A 17,294-nucleotide genomic window follows, 5' to 3' on the forward strand; every position below is an offset into this window, starting at 1 on the left:
CCACTATCTCTTGTGGGAGTCTGTTCCACTGCCAAACTGCTTTTACTATCAGAAACTTCCTCCTGATGTTAAGTCAGAATCTCCTTTTTTTGTAACTTGAAGCCAATGGTTCAGGTCCTAACCTCTGGAGCAGGAGAAAACAAGGTTGCTCCATCCTCCAAGGGAGACCACTTTAAATGTTGAGTCTCTTATAGTAGCAGTTTTAAGAATGTAAGAAGAGCCCTGTTGTATCAGACCAAGGCTCTTTTAGTCTAACAACCTGTTTCCAAGAGTAGCCAGCCATTTTTTTTCAAGGAAGGCTTTGTACCTATCCATTTGCCCCCAGGATCTCAGATATAGAGGTACACTGCAACTGCAATGGAGGCTCAGTTTTCAGTCATGCCTAACAACTATTAGTGATTATAGTTATAATATTGTGCTTTAAATTGCACTGGGAATCACTCTGGGATAAGAGTTTGTGAAGGGAAGTGTGTGATTGTCCTAAATAAATACACAAACCTTCCATGGATCCATCTATCAGAACTTGCCACTGTCTTATAACCCACCACACATGCTAATGCTGATACAGTAGAAAAAAATATTTCAGCATGGTACTGTTGGGTTTGTGGACCTTTCTCTCTCTCCCCCCCCCCATTCTTTTTCTCATGGCTGTCCTCTCAAGAGCCCTGTAAGGCAGGTCGCTTTCATTCCCTTTTTGCAGAAGGGGGAGCAAAGGTCGAGAGATAAGTGACTTGCCTAAACAAAGGCATGGGTCTGAGGTAGAGGTTGACGCTCCCTTTCCTGACAGAGGCTTCTGTGCCTCTATAATGCCAAAATCCAAAAAGGCTGTGCTTCTCATGGCAGTAGTTCCAAGACACATAAAACACTCCTGGTTGAGTTTCCAGCTGTCATATTACTGCTGCAGCCTCTGTCAGGAAAGGAGTTGAAAGTACAGCAGCAAAAAGTCTCCCTTTTATTGTTTCCCAGCAATCTGGGCTGCTTTAAGCTCTGATCAACGAGATGATAACTCACCTCCTCTGTGGGAATGAAAAATGCACCTTTGATATTGGCAAATGTATTAATAGGGGGAAGTAGTCATTAACAGAAACTCCAGTATGAAGGTGTGTGCTCTGCATTCCCATGGAGAAAGATGAGTTGTCATCTATAGAGAAGGTGAGTTATCGCCTTGCATGGCAGCCAGGAATTGAGCACAGGACTGTTTCTCCATCAATGCACATTTATGCTGAAGAAAAGCTTCCCCTGTGGAATATCCACCTGTTGTGTAGCTGCTGAAAGCGAAAGGGCCCTTGCCAGGAAGAGGAAGGAAGAAGTTGTCAGCTATGCCTATCTCAGTTCACTGGCAAATAAAAGGCAACTTTATATTCTGCTCTGAGAGCATCACCTGTTCTTGCGCGACCCCTGAGAAACACAGTTCTATTCCGTTAGGGAACTTCTCCAGGTAAATGTTGCTACACACTCAGCTTACCAGGAAGGAAACAAGGGTCCCCTGGCAGGGGAGGGTCTGCTTGCCCTAGGGCAACCTTGGTCTGCTCTCATTGGCTGTGGCTGGAACCAGTCACCACGGGCAAGGGGGAGACCACTCTGGGCTCCTAAGAAGCAGAAGTTGCAAGAAGCTTGCGTCCCTCTCCCTGCACCGCCCCCCTCCCTGCCCTTCCCAAATAGCACTCAGCTCCAACTGACAGTTGCTCCAGGATTGCAGAGCGGAAGCACTTCTGGTCCTATTTATCAGTCAGGGGACTAAAGACCGCTGGGTTGGGTGGGTTTGAGGCTTGTGTATATAACTCTCTCTGTGTGTGCAATATTGCAGTCTATTGCAAGTTGTGCTGGGGACCATTGGGGTTTCGAAAGGCAAGGTAAAAACATATTAATTAAATAATAATAATTAACAAATAAGGCAGAGGCCACCCACTTTCCCTTTAACTCTGCTCTGTGCTGACCAAATCGAATGCCGGCTCGGGTATGTTTGTCTGAATCCCTTAAAAAAGAAACAATTCTCTCTTTGCTCCCTTCGTGTAGACATCCTACTCGACGAAGAACTCTGGACAGCTCGAAACCTCGCCACTGTTTTTGTGACATTTTGGCTGGGTCCTAATACAAGCACCGCCCTGCTGTGGATTTTAGGGTTCATCGGAGCGCGATTCGTATTCTTCTACTCCTCCTACCAAACCCCTCAAATTTTCAGATTGCACGAATCTGAGAACTAGCCGCTGGCTAGGTACTCCCAATTCAATCACCATCCTTTTGTTCTCTTTGCCTCCCCAAGAAGCGATCGACACAAACAGAGCCTAACCCGGCCGTTCAAGAACTTTTGATAATTTAGGGGCTTGAGCGACCCGCGTAAGGAAAGGGAAGAGAGAGAGGCTCGTTGCGAATCCGAAAGCTTGCCGCACTTTAAGAGAAGCAGCCAGAACCGATCTCCACATTCCGAGACTCCCTTTTGCGCGTGCGGGCGTGTTGAAGCCCCGATCGGTTCACTCCCCGCTTCCTCCTCGCCATCCCTCCCTTTCACACGTTGCTTCGGCCCCGCAGACCCCTCCCTGGCCATCTTCCCCTAAACTCCCACAATCCTTTCTCCGAAAGCCAATCGCACGGTGGTTGCTTGCGTACATTCTGCCACAAACTCCGCCCTCTTCCCTCTTCACGCGACCAGCCTTTTTCGCGGAGGATGCGGTGGCGCCGAGGCGATCGTGCCCCACGGACGCGTTCCGAAGCCGCTGGAGGGCGAAGGTGGGAACACGTGTTTGTCTGCCATTGTGCCGCATGAGGTAATCCTTGCACACGACCCGGGAAGTAACACATTCCGCCGCTTAGCTTGCACGCACCGCACTCGGTTGTGTGTGTGTGTGTGTGTGTGTATGTTTGTATGCATGCATGCATGCATGCATGTATGTGTGTGTGTTTCTTCTTCTAATGTGGAAGATCGTGCAACTTTGCAGAAAAGTTTCTTGTTATTGGTCGGAATAAGACGCATAGGAATAAAATGTGGGGTTAGGAAAGGGAGCACTGGAATACCTGTGAATACAGGCTGGGTTTTCGATGGGGTGTGCAATCTTATGTATGTACAGTGCAATCTCGTGTATGCCTACCCGGAGGTTATCCCCACTGAATTGAATGGGATTTGCTCTCAGGAAAGAGTGCATATTTATATATATATATAAAGGTGGCATTAAAAATGCAATTTTATATCTATATCTATATCTATATCTATATCTATATCTATATATATATATATATAATTGCATTTTTAATGCCACCTTTTCTACAAGGAGCTCAAGCTGGCACACTTAATTCACTTGTGCCCCCTTCCGTTTATCCTCACAAGAATCCTGTGAGGTAGATTAGGCTGAAAGAGAGATCCCACATAATCATGAAGCTCACTGGGTGACCTTGGGTCAGTCACTGCATCTCAGTTTAAGGTACCTCACAGGGTTGTTAGGGGGATTAACTGAGGAGGAGGAGAACCATTAACCATTAACCGCCTTGAGCTCCTTGGAGGAAGTGTTGGGATATAAGTTCGACAAATGCATAAATAAGTAGATGAGTTGCGATTTGAACCCTGGTCTCCCTGATCCTAGTCTTGACATTATGACAACTGCCTTACACTGTCGTACTTACCTGTGCCCACTTACCTGAGAGCAAGTTCGCATGGAACTCAGTGGGGTTCTGAGTAGACATGCATGGGATTGTTCTGTCACTTTATTTATTTTAATATTTATATTATGTCTTTCTATGACAATTATGCTCAAGGTGGCTTGCAGAATTTGAGCATGTGTGTGTGTGTGTGTGTGTGTGTGATGAAGCGAGTGAAAACCCAATTGTTGTATTCAATATGCAGCGATAATAGCATCGTAAGAGACGCTAGGGGAGGGAGGGAAAATAAAACTGCCAATAACATAACACAGTTATACAAATCTATGGTGCAGCTGCACATACAGTGTTGAGTTCTGGTTGCTGCCACCTCAGTTGTAGAAATTGCAGAGAAAGGATCAGTAAAAAGCAAGTAAAACAGTCATGGGGCAGCAGCAATCCCACGTGAAGTAAAGCTTACAGTATTTTGGGCTTTTTAGAAAAAGGCAAGTTACAGGGGACATGACAGAGTTGAATTATGTATGGGGTGAAGAAAGTGGGTACAGTAGATACTTTTCTCCCTCTCTCATATTGTTAGAACTTGGGACCATCCAGGGAAGCAGAACGTTGGAAGATTCAGGACACACAAAGTAATAGACTTCTTCATAAAGTGCATAGTGAAACACAATGGAATTTGCTGCCAAAGGATGTGGTAATTGCCACTAATGTGGCTTTAAGGTGTTTACACAAATTCATGGAGGATAAGGCTTTCAGTGGCTAACTAGCCCCGATTCCTATATTCTGCCTCCGCTGTAGGGGACAGTCGTACACGGACAAATAGCTGTTGCAGGAGAGCGAGCACAAGAGTGCTTGTGCGGTTCACTTCCTGCTTGCAGGCTTCCTGTAATCATTCTGGATAGGATGGGCCTTTGGTCTGATCCAGTACATAAAACACATTGCTATATATAAGCTGTAGTTAAAACAAATGAAAATAAAACCCTGCCAGAATAACATTTGGGAGCTTGTTCAAAAGCAGGCAAAAACAGAACCCTTGACAAGGTACTTTCCTGTTTCAGCGCCACAACTGAAAAGGCCATGCTATGTTGTCCCTGCCAATTGTGCTGTTTCCTCAGAGGGGACAAAGAGGAGTACCTCAGAAACTGAACATAGACCTGAGAGAGGTCCAGAAGTTTCTCTTTGCTGCTCACCATGGACTGCTTCAGGTCTGAGGTGGCCCTGAGCAAAGTGTGGAACTTCTGTCACTAGGCCCTGGTGAGATTACTTGGTTGTGCCCGCAGGAAACTTTACTCAGAACACAGCCAGACAGTTGATTTTAGCTGCCATTTTGATTTGCTGCAGGATGCTACATTGTTGGCATGGGTTGAGCGATGGAAATGTGAGCTAAAGTCAGCTATATGGTCTTTCTGTAATTCTCAAGTCAGTATGGATTGGTAAAATAGGAACTGGTCCATCTATCTATATCAATAAGTCTTCTCCAGGGTTTCAAACAGGAATCTCTCCCAACCCATGCTGGGGTTTGAACTCAGGACCGTTTGCATGCAAAGCAGATGCTCTGCCGCCGAGGCACAGCCCATTTCCCTGCAAATCAATATCTCCCTTATCTTAAGCTCTTTCCCAACATGATAACTGAAGCAAACAGTTGAAACTGGAAGTATACTTGGGGCTAGATTGAGGGGCATGTGTCACAGCTGACTGCCAAACCTGAAGGGGCAGGAGTGAGGGGATCAACACATAGTAGAAACAGCCCGTTGAAAAGCTGGCACCAGTGATGTTCCCGGCCAGCGTTGCATTCATGTTGCTGTTGTCATTTTGGTCACATCCGCACCACACCATTAAAGCACTATGATACCATTTCAACCATCATGGCTTCCTCTAAATCATTCTGGGGACTGTAAGTTGTTAAGAGTGCTGAGAGTTGTTTAAGGGGCCTCTGATTTCCCTCACAGAACTACAAATTCCCTCCGATTTCCCTCACAAAGCTACAGTTCTCAGAGTTCCTTGGGAAGAGTGAATTTTAGTTCTTTGAGGGGAAGAGGGATCTCCTAATGCAGTGATGGCCAAACTCGGCCCTCCAGCTGTTTTGGAGCTACAATTCCCATCATCTCTGACCACTGGTCCTGTTAGCTAAGGAAGATGGGAGTTGTAGTCCAAAAACAGCTGGAGGGCCAAGTTTGGCCATCATTTTCCTAATGGCTCTCAGCATCCCTAACAAATGACAGCTCTTGGGATTCTTTGAGGGGAGGGAAGCCATGACTGTTACAGTGGTATAACAATGTTTTAAAGGTATGCTGCTGATGTAGGCTTAGAATCACAGAGCTGGCCCTGACTTTCTGCAGTGGGGCTATGTACATAATATTCCTTCAGAGCAAAATAATTTCCTCAAAGAATTCTGGGCACTTTAGTTTGATAAGGATTCTGGGGAATTATAGTTTACCCCTCACCAAATTACAATCCCCAGCAATCCTTAACAAACAAAAGTGCCTAGAATTTTATGAAGAATCCCCAGCAAAACTTAACAAATGGTAGTGCCCAAAAGTCTTTGAGAAAGAGAATGTGTTTTGAATGTGCTTTAAAGGTATAGTGTATACACAGCCTGAATCTCTTAAGGTGTCACTGCATGCACACCATACATTTAAACCACATGAATTTCCCCAAAGAATTATGGGCACTATCATTTGTTAAGTGTTGCTGGGGATTGTAGTTCCCTGAAGGAGTAAACTACAGTTGCCCATAAATCTTTGAGGGAAAGAATGTGCTTTGAATGTGCTTTAAAGCTATAGTGTGTACATAGCCCGGGGCAGTGGAGAACAAGCCCTTTTCTTCTTCTGTGCGACAGCCCTTTGAGTAGTTGAATCGTAGAACCATAGAACTGCAGAGTTGGAAGGGACCCCAAGGGTCATCTAGTCCAACCCCCTGCAATACAGCAATCTCAGCTAAAGCATCTATGGCAGATGGCCATCCAACCTCTGCTTTAAAAACCTCCAATGAAGGAGAGTCCACCACATCCTGAGGGAGACCATTCCACTGTGAACAGCTCCTACTATCAGAAGTTCTTCCTGATGTTGAGTTGGAATCCCCTTTCTTGTACTGTAACTTGAAGCCACTGGTTCCAGTCTTACTCTCCAGAGCAGGAGAAAACAAGCTTGTTCCCTCTTCCATGTGACAACCCTTGAGATATTTGGAGATGGCTGTCATATCTCCTCTCAGCCTCCTCTTTTCCAAGTTAAACATACACAGCTCCTTCAACCGCTCCTCATAAGACTTGGGTTCCAGATCATTGGTTGCCCTCCTCTGCACACGTTCTAGCTTGTCAACATCCTTCTTAAATTGTGGTGCCCACAACTGGACACGGTATTCCAGATGTGGTCTGACCAAGGCAGAACAGAGTGCTACTATTACTTCCCTTGATTTTGACACTGTACTTCTGTTGATGCAGCCTACAATAGCATTAGCTATTTTTGGTGCTGCAGCACAATGTTGACTCATGTTAAGCTTGTGGTGCACTAAGACCCCAAGATCCTTTTCACATGTACTGCTAGTAAACCAGGTGTACCCCATCTTATATTTGTGCATCTGGTTTTTCTTGCCTAAGTGCAGAATTTCACATTTGCCCCTGTTTAAATTCATTATGTTAGGTTTGGCCCAGTTCTCCAATCCGTTAAGGTCATTTTGAATTCTGATTCTGTCTTCTGTGGCATTAGCTAACCCTCCCAGTTTGGGATCGTCTGCAGATTTGATGAGCATCCCCTCAATTTCTTTATCCAAGTTGTTTATAAATATGTTAAACAACAGTGGGCCCAAGACAGAACCCTGTGGTACCCCACTTGTCACTTTTTTCCAGAATGACAAGGTACCATTAATGAATACTACAGTGGTACCTCAGGTTACATACGCTTCAGGTTACATATGCTTCAGGTTACAGACTCTGCTAACCCAGAAATAGTACCTTGGGTTAAGAGCTTTGCTTCAGGATGAGAACAGAAATCGTGCTCTGGCGCCGCAGTGGCAGCAGGAGGCCCCATTAGCTAAAGTGGTGTTTCAGGTTAAGAACAGTTACAGGTTAAGAACGGACCTCCGGAACGAATTAAGTACTTAACCCGAGGTACCACTGTATTTGGGTTTGGTCAGTCAATCAGCTACAAATCCACCTAACAGTTACCTTGTTCAGCCTAGCTTCATCACAAGAATATCATGGGAAACTTAGTCAAAAGCCTTACTGAAGTCAAGATACACTATGTCCACAGCATTCTCCTTATCCACCAAGCTTGTAATTCCATCAAAAAGAGAGATAGAGAGAGATTCGTCTTGCATGACTTATTTTTGAGAAACCCATGCTGGGTCTTAGTAATCACAGCGTATCACGTCCCTCCTCAGTCTGCTTTGCATACAGAAGGTCCCAGATTCGATTTCTGGCATCTCCAGGTAGGTCTGAGAGAAACCCTTCCCTGGAGCCTTGCAGAGCTGCTGCCAATCAGTGTGAACGATTCAAACATCAATGTAATGAAGTGATTGAAATGCAATAAAAACGAAGATATTTGGAAACTGAGCAAATGGAGAAGGAGTGCTGAAAACTGGGGCTTTTGGCCTGGGGTGCAAAAGATTCACTTTTGAATTGTGTAGGAAGTAAGAATGATGTGCCATCAAGAGGATCCCACTTCAGGAGGCATGACTGACACAGTATTATGGATAGATCAGCGGTTCTCAAAAAGGGATGCGGGTGGCGCTGTGGGTTAAACCACAGAGCCTAGGACTTATTGAACCCTAACCCCGCGACGGGGTGAGCTCCCGTTGTTCAGTCCCTGCTCCTGCCAACCTAGCAGTTCAAAAGCACGTCAAAGTGCAAGGAGATAAATAGGTACCGCTCCGGCGGGAAGGTAAACGGCGTTTCCGTGCGCTGCTCTGGTTCACCAGAAGCGACTTAGTCATGCTGGCCACATGATCCGGAAGCTGTACACCGGCTCCCTCGGCCAATAAAGCTAGATGAGCGCCACAACCCCAGAGTTGGCCACGACTGGACCTAACGGTCAGGGGTCCCTTTACCCTTTACTCTTCACCTTTACAGCAGTTCTCAACCTGTGAGTCCCCAGATGTTGGACTACAACTCCCATCATCCCTGAGCTCTGGCCTTGCTAGCTAGGGCTGATGGGAATTGTAGTCCAACAACATCTGGGGACTCACAGGTTGAAAAAGGCTGGGATAGATGCAGTGGAGAGGTCTGCTGTAAGTAGCTGGTATCCTGTTACTCCAGCAGAGCCCAGCGGTACTGGCATGTGCCCTAGTCTGTGTTTATGGGTAGCTGCATCCATGAGCCCCTTCATTTTAAATTTCCCATAATGCCCTGGAATGATACTCTGGAAGTGGTATTGCCGCTATTACCAGGTAAGCTGTGAGGGAGAGCGAGAGAGTGGGAAACTTAATGGGGGGGGGGAGAGTCTTTGCTAAGAGATCAGGTTGACTCTGGCCCTGGCAATGGGGATCTTCTTTGCAGGTCATTCTGCATCATTAAAGGTAAAGGTAAAGGTACCCCTGCCCGTACAGGCCAGTCTTGACAGACTCTGGGGTTGTGCGCCCATCTCACTTAAGAGGCCAGGGGCCAGCGCTGTCCGGAGACACTTCCGGGTCACGTGGCCAGCGTGACATCGCTGCTCTGGCGAGCCAGAGCCGCACACGGAAACGCCGTTTACCTTCCCGCTGGTAAGCGGTCCCTATTTATCTACTTGCACCCGGAGGTGCTTTCGAACTGCTAGGTTGGCAGGCGCTGGGACCGAGCAGCGGGAGCGCACCCCGCCGCAGGGATTCGAACCGCCGACCTTTCAATCGGCAAGTCCTAGGCGCTGAGGCTTTAACCCACAGCGCCACCTGAATGCTTCAGTTGCATCCAGCCAGAGATGGGCAGAATTCTCCCCCACATTGGATGCTGACTGGAAGGAAGCAAGACCAGACCACCAAATTGTGCAGATTTTGGATTTCAAAAACCATCACTGGATGTATAAAAGCTTTTCAGTTAGGGCACTGCCAAGAAGCACCCCACTTAAACAGCTCCTTTGGGAAACAAGTTGACCATAAGAACATAAAAAGAGCCCCACTGGTTCAGGTCAAAAGCCTATCTAGTCCAGCATCCTGTTCTCTCAGTGGCCAGCCAGATGCCTGCAGGAGACATGCAAGCAGGACCTGAACACAGCACTGCTTACCCCTCCTGCAGTTTGCAGCAACTGGCATTCAGAAGCACACAGCCGCTGACAGTGGAGGTAGCACACTCCTGCACTGAAAGGCATTTGATCAGGGAGCTCATCAAAGCAATTGGAAATGGTTCTGGTTTTTGTTCTGACTTCTGTCAATATGATATTGCAAGCTATTTTAAAATGTGTGCTATTAGTGGTTCAGTCTTGTGCTGCTTTATTGGACTGTTTATGTCTTTGAAGATGGTTTTTCACCACCTGGAGAGTTCTATTAAGAATGGAAAGACAGGAAAGAGATGTGCTAGTAATGAAATGGTGTTTGATAATTTATCCAGTTTTCAGAGGTTAATTTTTGCATTGTGTCACTCAGGGCTTATTTCCCCAGCCGGAACTCACTGGAACTCAGTTCTGGCACATCTCAGGTGAGCATCACTGCTGTTCTAAGAGAATTAGGGAGGCATTCATGGTGAGTTCCAACACCTCTTTTTCTGGAAAAATAGCACTGATGTTACTAGGTTTGAATAATATGCATATGTTTATGATGCTTATATTCCATTGATGCTTATATTCCATTCTTCTTCTGAGGGATTGGGGCAGTGTACACAGTTTCCTCCCCACTTCTTTATATTCGTAACAACCCTGTGAGGTAGGTTATTCAGAGAGAGAGAGAGAGAGAGATAGCAAAAGACAGACAGAAACAAGGCCAATATTACCTAGGGAGCTTCCTGACAAAGTTGAGATTTTAAACCCATTCCTAGCAGAACGCTTTAAACTAACTTTCCCCAGGCTGGTGGTCTCCAGATGTTTACCTCTGCAACATAATATAACTTAACTTAACTTAACTTGCCTCAAGACTTAAAAGTCAGAATTGCTTGTCCAGATCTAAAGAAATCCACTTGCCTGAGAAGTATTCTCCTCCCTTAAATTCTTGTTGCATGAACCCCTTTTCATCTTCCCTAATGAAAGCACATTCTCTGGAAAGGTTCCTATCCATCTCAGAACAAAACCCAAGGCCACTGCAGTTAATTCAGCTGATTAAAGCATCACCAATAGCTTGAAAAGATATCGGGCAAAAAAAGACGAGCAGTTTTGGCTTTGCTTTAAAATTCAAACGGCTTAAATGTTGGGCTTTGGGAAAGAATGGAAGCATTATAGGGCCTGTTCCTTAACGTACCGTTCTCATTTTTCCCTGTTGAGTGGGGAAAACAGTAAAAAAAAACCTGCTAGAACTTTGGAGGCCCTCAGTAGGTCTCCCTTAAGCGATGGCTGGGGGGCGGGGGGTGGGAAGGCAGGCATGAAAGCAGAAGAAATTCGCCAGAGTCCTCTGGGGCACGCTGTCAGTTTGCGCAGCGGACTACTCCTCCCCTCCCCCAGCATACAACTGGCCTCTGGCCTTCCAAACACGCACACTCCCCCAACCCAGTTTTCTGGGCATTGCAGAAAACTCTGGGTGTGGGTGTGCGTGCAGGGGGAGATTTGAGACAGAAGAACCGTAACTGAACATCCTGTGCAGTCTAGCTATGTATTCTCTCCCCTCCCCATCTCAAGAGGTGCCTTGTCATCCTCTTCTCCTCTTCCTCTTCCTCAAATAAAAGTTAAAAATGCCTGCAACAGAATGCAAGGCACATGGAAACACAACAAGATGACTAAAGGAATAAAGAAACCCACTGATTGCAATCCTTAATATATGTCATGCTTGTGGGACAATTACTTCAAAAAAGAAAGAAAAGAAAATGAGAATGGATATTTGATACATATGTTATATTTGATGATATAGACATCATATAGTCATCCGCACTTGATTGGCAGTTAATCAGAAGCTTGAAGGCTTTCCATATAGTAGATAAAACTGAAAGCCACACTGCATTATTATTAAAAATGGGGATTCCTTGCTTCCTATGTTAAGCTGAATTAAATTTGTTCCTAAACCTAATGTCCCAAATCTTATTAATCAACAACTGTTGAGAGGGTTGTGTTGGAGACTTCCAGCTACATGCTGTACACAACTTTGTCATGGCATACACATAGTCTAAGAAGGTCTTTATGCAGGAATCCTGGGACATTAGGTTCAAATTGATGAGGAAGCATTGCTTTGGGAGCGATCTGTAGTCTGATTGTGACATTTCTGGCAATAAATGTTCCAAAACTCTCGTACCCATCAAAGGAGAAAGAAACAATCTGAGCACACCTCTTCTAGCAAGACTGATTATAATTTGGACGTAGTAAATGAAGCCTTCTCCTTTTTTTCTCTTCAGCAGAGAGCCTACTTTCTTGGGTTTGGACCCATATGCTCAGATGGTTGTTCATGTTGAGTGGAACTCAGGAAGCTGCCTTAGATGGAGTCAGAACATTGGTCAGTGTGACTCAGTATTGTCTACACTGACTGACAATTGCTCTCGAGGAATTCAGGCAGGAGTCTTTCCCAACCCTACGTAGAGATGCTGTGGATTGAACCTGGGACCTTCTACATGCAAGGCAGATGACCTGCTACTGAGCATCATATCAAAGCTTGAAATCCCGGCTTCAGTCAGCAAGTTCATTCTCCTAAACTTAGGGTTTTTTACGTCTTGATGATGCACAGTGCCGCAGGGAAGTACTTTGTGCATGCTCAAAGGCACCCTTGAATTTCTGTGTAGTCCAGGCTAACCTTGGCTGAACAATTCTGCTAAGGTTGTCATCCAGACCTATGATCTGACGTATCAAGAGGTTTGCATGTCACCAATTTAGCACTGGTGGATTACTGGTGTACACACCCCACTGGTGGTTTTCTGCATTTTGGATTTCTCTGTTACCCTGCTGTTATTTCAAAATAAATCATCCCAGAGTCAAAGCAGCACCGCACTACTACTCCCTCCAGGGAGTATGGGCACAATACATTAATTACTACTGCCCTTCCCCTCTGGAAAACTAAGGTCAATTTCAGAACCAAAATGCTTTTTCTGTGCTGCCTGAGGTGGAGCAGTCAACAACATTATAGTTAATGGTTGTCGCTTGTCTTCACATACCCCACTCCACTTCCCTGCTCCCAGTTGTGAATAATATTCCCACGTTATGAATGATCCGTGTCACCATTAAGAAAAAGAGGTCAGAATAGGCCAGTATATATGTGGACTGTCCCTGGATAAAGTGGCTTTTCTTCTTTAAGTTCTCAAAATTCTTAACCTAGCTCAAGGTTGTCCTCTGAACTAGCTAGATGTTTAACTGAGAATCATAGCCATTTGAAAAGTAAGACTTGCCCCAAATAGCAACTAGACATTCCATTTTGGTGACCTGTAACCTTGGTTTTAGGAACCATTTTGCACTTGGCTTATATATCGTGAGTTTCTAACACTGCCTCCACTTAAATCACTGAAGTCTGTGCTGCAGCCTTCACAAACCTGGCATTCTTCAGAGGTTTTGTGCTACAAAATCTCAGCTGCGCTGGCTGCTGTTGATAGCAGTTGCAGTCAGCGATGTCTGGAGGACATCCAGTTAGCAAAATTTTGCATGGCCTTTCTTTGTCACCACTGTAACAGCATAGGAGAAGTTTTGTTCTTTCTCCTTCTACTCTTTCCCTTCAGTCTCTATCAGGATCTCACCGCTCTTGTATTGTTCTCATTTAAGCCATCAGTTCAGCTGCCTAAGGATTTATCAGTCATCTGGTGTCTGCAAATATGTGTGCCTGCCTGCCTGGTCAACTCCCATAGATGAAGGTCTGATTCATACTTGCATGCTTCTTCACTTGATTACTGCACCACAAGACGTGCAGTTTGCATGTGTGAATGGTAGGCAGAACACCAAAGATAGAACTTTCAAGAGGAAACCTAGCTCAGCGGTAGAGTACCAGCTTTGAATGCAGAAGGTTGTAAGTTGAATCCCTGACATCTCCAGGACCTAACATAGCATCCCTAGTGAAGGCTGTGCCCCTACAGTCACTTTCCACCGCAAATAGTGTGTTTGAGGTAATAGGAGATGATGCCAATGTTCTGTTGGTGGTATAAGAGCTCTTTTCACCCATTCAGACATGCATGCTATCATTTGATGTTAAGCCATCCAGTGGAAAAATCAAGCCATTTACATGTACGTACAAGAACCATCTCAAAGCTGCTCTCCAGCCGGGGTGTGATTTCCCCCAGCAAGGTCAGACTAAAAAAGGTGGTGGTGGGACCTTTGAAGATGTTGGGACTCCAACTCCCATCAGCCTCAGCTATCATGACCAATAGCCAAGGATGCTGGGGGGTGTAGTCGAGTAACAGGTGTAAAGGGCATGGTCTCCTTTCCCAGACCCATCTGGTCTCTGCTAACATTCACCTACAGAAAATGCTCACATGACCCACATCTTCTCCTTCTCTGGTGCTGATCTCATTTTGCCCTGACCCCACCCCCTGCAGAGGGTTCTCATTGGCCCCTATACTGGCTGGGGTACCATTAACTCTTACCTTGCTTTCAATTTGTGGGAAATGTATGTGACTGTTCTTTCGCTGCTTTATGCCAGGGGAACAGCAAGCATGTTCTGAACTGCAGGAACCTTAGAGAAACGTTTTTTTGGGGAGCACAGTGGAAACACTGAGAGTCTGTGAGTGCTACTCCATAGTTAGTGCAAATCATGGTTTGGTCAGCACTAAGCCCAAACCACTATGCTTTACTAGCTGTAAAACCAGTATTTAAAGTGACGTAGATCAGCAGAGCAGGTATACTTCAGCTATGCCCATTACATCTAGAAAGAAAGGAGTTATTTTATTAGGCTAGAAAGAAAGAAGTTATTTTATTAGGCCCATTATCCATGTTAGGGAAATCCACCACTGAGCAATTAAAGGGCAATATGTTCCTTGAGGGTAAATTGTTCCTCTCCCCAATTTCTAAGCAGGTTCATCCTATTCTGGTCTACATCTTACACAAAATCACTTGGATGTCTTCTTACTATGCAAGAAACTTCAGCTGGTGTTGCTTTGGTTGCTGAATTACAGGCTTAGCTGTATATTTGTTAAATTTCTTCCCCTCACTTCTGAAACATACCACTTTTGAATTCACAGGTACACTGGTGGAAGCGTTTGAGGTGTTGTATCTGAGCAACTTTGTCCAATAGTAACACCTAGGAGGTCATCTTCATGGACCCGTCACATCCTGTGTGATTTTGGCCACTGGCAGAAACATAAAATACAGGTGGCCTTTCAGCAGGTATTTATAAGGAAGATGAGGCAGAAGCACAGAGATATTGTACTGCTAGAAGAGCAACACGTTGTGCACATAAACCAGGGAAGTCATACAAGAAGTAAACTTCCCCTGAGCACAGGAGGTAATGGAAATTTAATTTTAGCCCCCAGTCCACAATGCTCTCTAGATTGGGGCACATACAGTTTAAGGTAAAAAGGTAAAGGTACCCCTGCCCGTACGGGCCAGTCTTGACAGACTCTGGGGTTGTGCGCCCATCTCACTTAAGGTAGTGTAGTGGAATTGCCTCTTACGACTTTATGCTCTGAGCACCTGGCCAGGAATCTTAAATGGGCCTTCCTAGAGAAGTTTGAATAAAAGCAAGAAACAGGGGGGGGGGGGGAGAGAGGAGCAGAAATAATAAATGGAGAGAGGGAGCTATCCTGATGGGAAGTCAATCCTCTTCAAGGCACTTATTTGTCTTCAGGAGTAGTAAGGGTTGTTGATTGGGGTTTGTTGGGTGGGTTTTGCCTGATCACAGTTCCATCCATCTCTGTAAAAAGTTTTTTGCAAAATGCAAAGCATACAAAGCTGCAAAATGCAATGCAATACAATACATTCCTTCTGATTTTAGGATCCTTTAGAAGAATTCCCGCTTAAAGAATTCTTGGGGGCTGTTCAGGAAGCTTACTCGAGAGTAAGTCCCCACAAGCTTACTTCCCTGTCGCACAGTTTTAATAGCCCCAGATTGCATAGTTGCTGCTTGGTGGCGGTGGGGGGTGGGCTTCCCTGTGCCGGCCAACCAGGTTGTGATAAAAAGAACTCCTAGCCCTGAGGCGGAATACAAAAAGCAGGAAGAACGGCTAGGGCAGACGATGTAAGGCGCTGGGTCCATACAGAGGGGAGTCGGTTTAAAGCTCGGGAAAGCGGAGGTGTGGCAAAGAGATCGAGTCGCTCGGACGGCACACTGGTAAGGAGAGGTGTGTGTGCACACGCGGGTGTAAAGACGTGCGGGGCTTCCAGAAAAAAGGTGGGGGAGAAACTAGAGGGGAAACGGGATCAACGCCACTCGTCCTAGATGGACTGCGATCCTGGTAAGGGAGGGCGCTGGGCTAGGGTAGGGGGCAAGACGGCGCGGGTGGGAAGGCACTGGGGTGCGAGAGGAGGGTCCCGGCCGAGCAGAGGGGGAGGGCCTTGGGCAGTGGCGAAGACGACGGGCCCAAGGGAAGGGAAGCCGGGCTCGATCGTCGCCGAGACGGCCCACAGGGGGGCCGGACTGAACAGGGCGGCGCGGCGTGGGCTTTCTGCTTGTGCTGCCGACGCGAGGTGGGACTCGCGCGGGCCTGGCCGGCGATCGCGGCCTTCGAAGCTCGAGCAACTTCTAGGGCAGGCGCTGCGAGCCCGGACAGACGGGCGGTGAAGGAGAGCGTGGCCGCCAAGCAGGCAGGCGACGGACGCTGCCGGCCGGCTGGGGGTCAAAGCCAGCAACCGATCCTCCGGCCGAGCTGGGGCGCCTCCCTCCGGCCGCATCCCCGAGAGGAGCCGAGCAGGCGACGGAAGGAGGTAGGCAGGCCAGCCGCTCCCCGGGGCGCGCCGGTGCTGATCACGGCTTGCGCCGCCCAGGGAGCGAGCGAGCGAGCGAGCGGGAGACAGAGAGACTCGGACGCCGCGTTGCGCTGCGACCCCGAGGGGGCGCCCACCCAGCGCAGGTGCGGAGCCTGGAACGCGCGCAGTATCAGCTCGGGCTGATCCAGGTACCCCCGGCACGGGCACCCTGCTTCTTCCCATCCGCGTGCTGCAGCCCTCCCGAGTCGCTTGCGGGCTGTCTCCGTCGGTGCAGCCACCGGACAGCACCGCTCCGGTCTTCGCCTCTCTTTCCCCGCTGCGCAGAGAGGCGCGCTCGCCAATCTAGGCACCGCGGAGCCCTCGGCTGATCCGCCGCTTGACCCTCTTGGGCTCCGTGCGCAGTCGGGGCTTCCACTTCCCCCTCCCTTAACGCCACGCGGGTTCCTTGCGCCCCCTTTATCTTTTCAGGCCCCCGCTTGATTACCCAAAATTGTAGATCTCTCCCCAGAAAACACCTAACTCCCCCCCACCGCAATGTTTGATGTACCCCGACCCCTCCTCTTTTCTCTCTCCAGTCCCGTGACCTCATCGGTGTGGACAGCTAACAGTGCATATTTTTGGGATGGGTGCCCAGTACCACCCGAGGACTTGGTATTGTGCGTGTGAATGGGTAACCCCGGGGGGGGTGGAAAGAGGGGAGGCGAGTAAGAGCCTAGGCGCAGCAGCAGCTGCCGCCTCCTCCCCTTCGCCCCTTCTTATCTCTCCCTCCCCTCGGGTGGAGGACGGTCCCCGCCCTCGCCCCCCGCCCTCGCCCAGCCTCTCCCCCTCCCC

At 47.4% G+C, this 17,294-nt stretch overlaps 1 protein-coding gene across 7 annotated transcripts in view; it reads left to right on the forward strand.

Moving 5' to 3' along the window:
- Window positions 1–2,343: 2,343 nt before the first annotated feature.
- The window catches only part of BCORL1 (BCL6 corepressor like 1), a 43,505-nt gene continuing 28,554 nt past the window's right edge, over window positions 2,344–17,294 (forward strand). Inside the window, exons 1-2 of one of the 7 annotated variants that reach the window (XM_079962385.1) lie at window positions 2,344–2,765; window positions 10,138–10,189. The gene's annotated coding sequence lies outside the window, so the exon portion shown is untranslated. The other 6 variants (XM_079962380.1, XM_079962384.1, XM_079962379.1 and 3 more) reach the window with 6 other exon arrangements.

This window comes from Podarcis cretensis (genome assembly GCF_951804945.1).
Source record: "Podarcis cretensis genome assembly, chromosome: Z".
Taxonomy (NCBI): domain Eukaryota; kingdom Metazoa; phylum Chordata; class Lepidosauria; order Squamata; family Lacertidae; genus Podarcis; species Podarcis cretensis.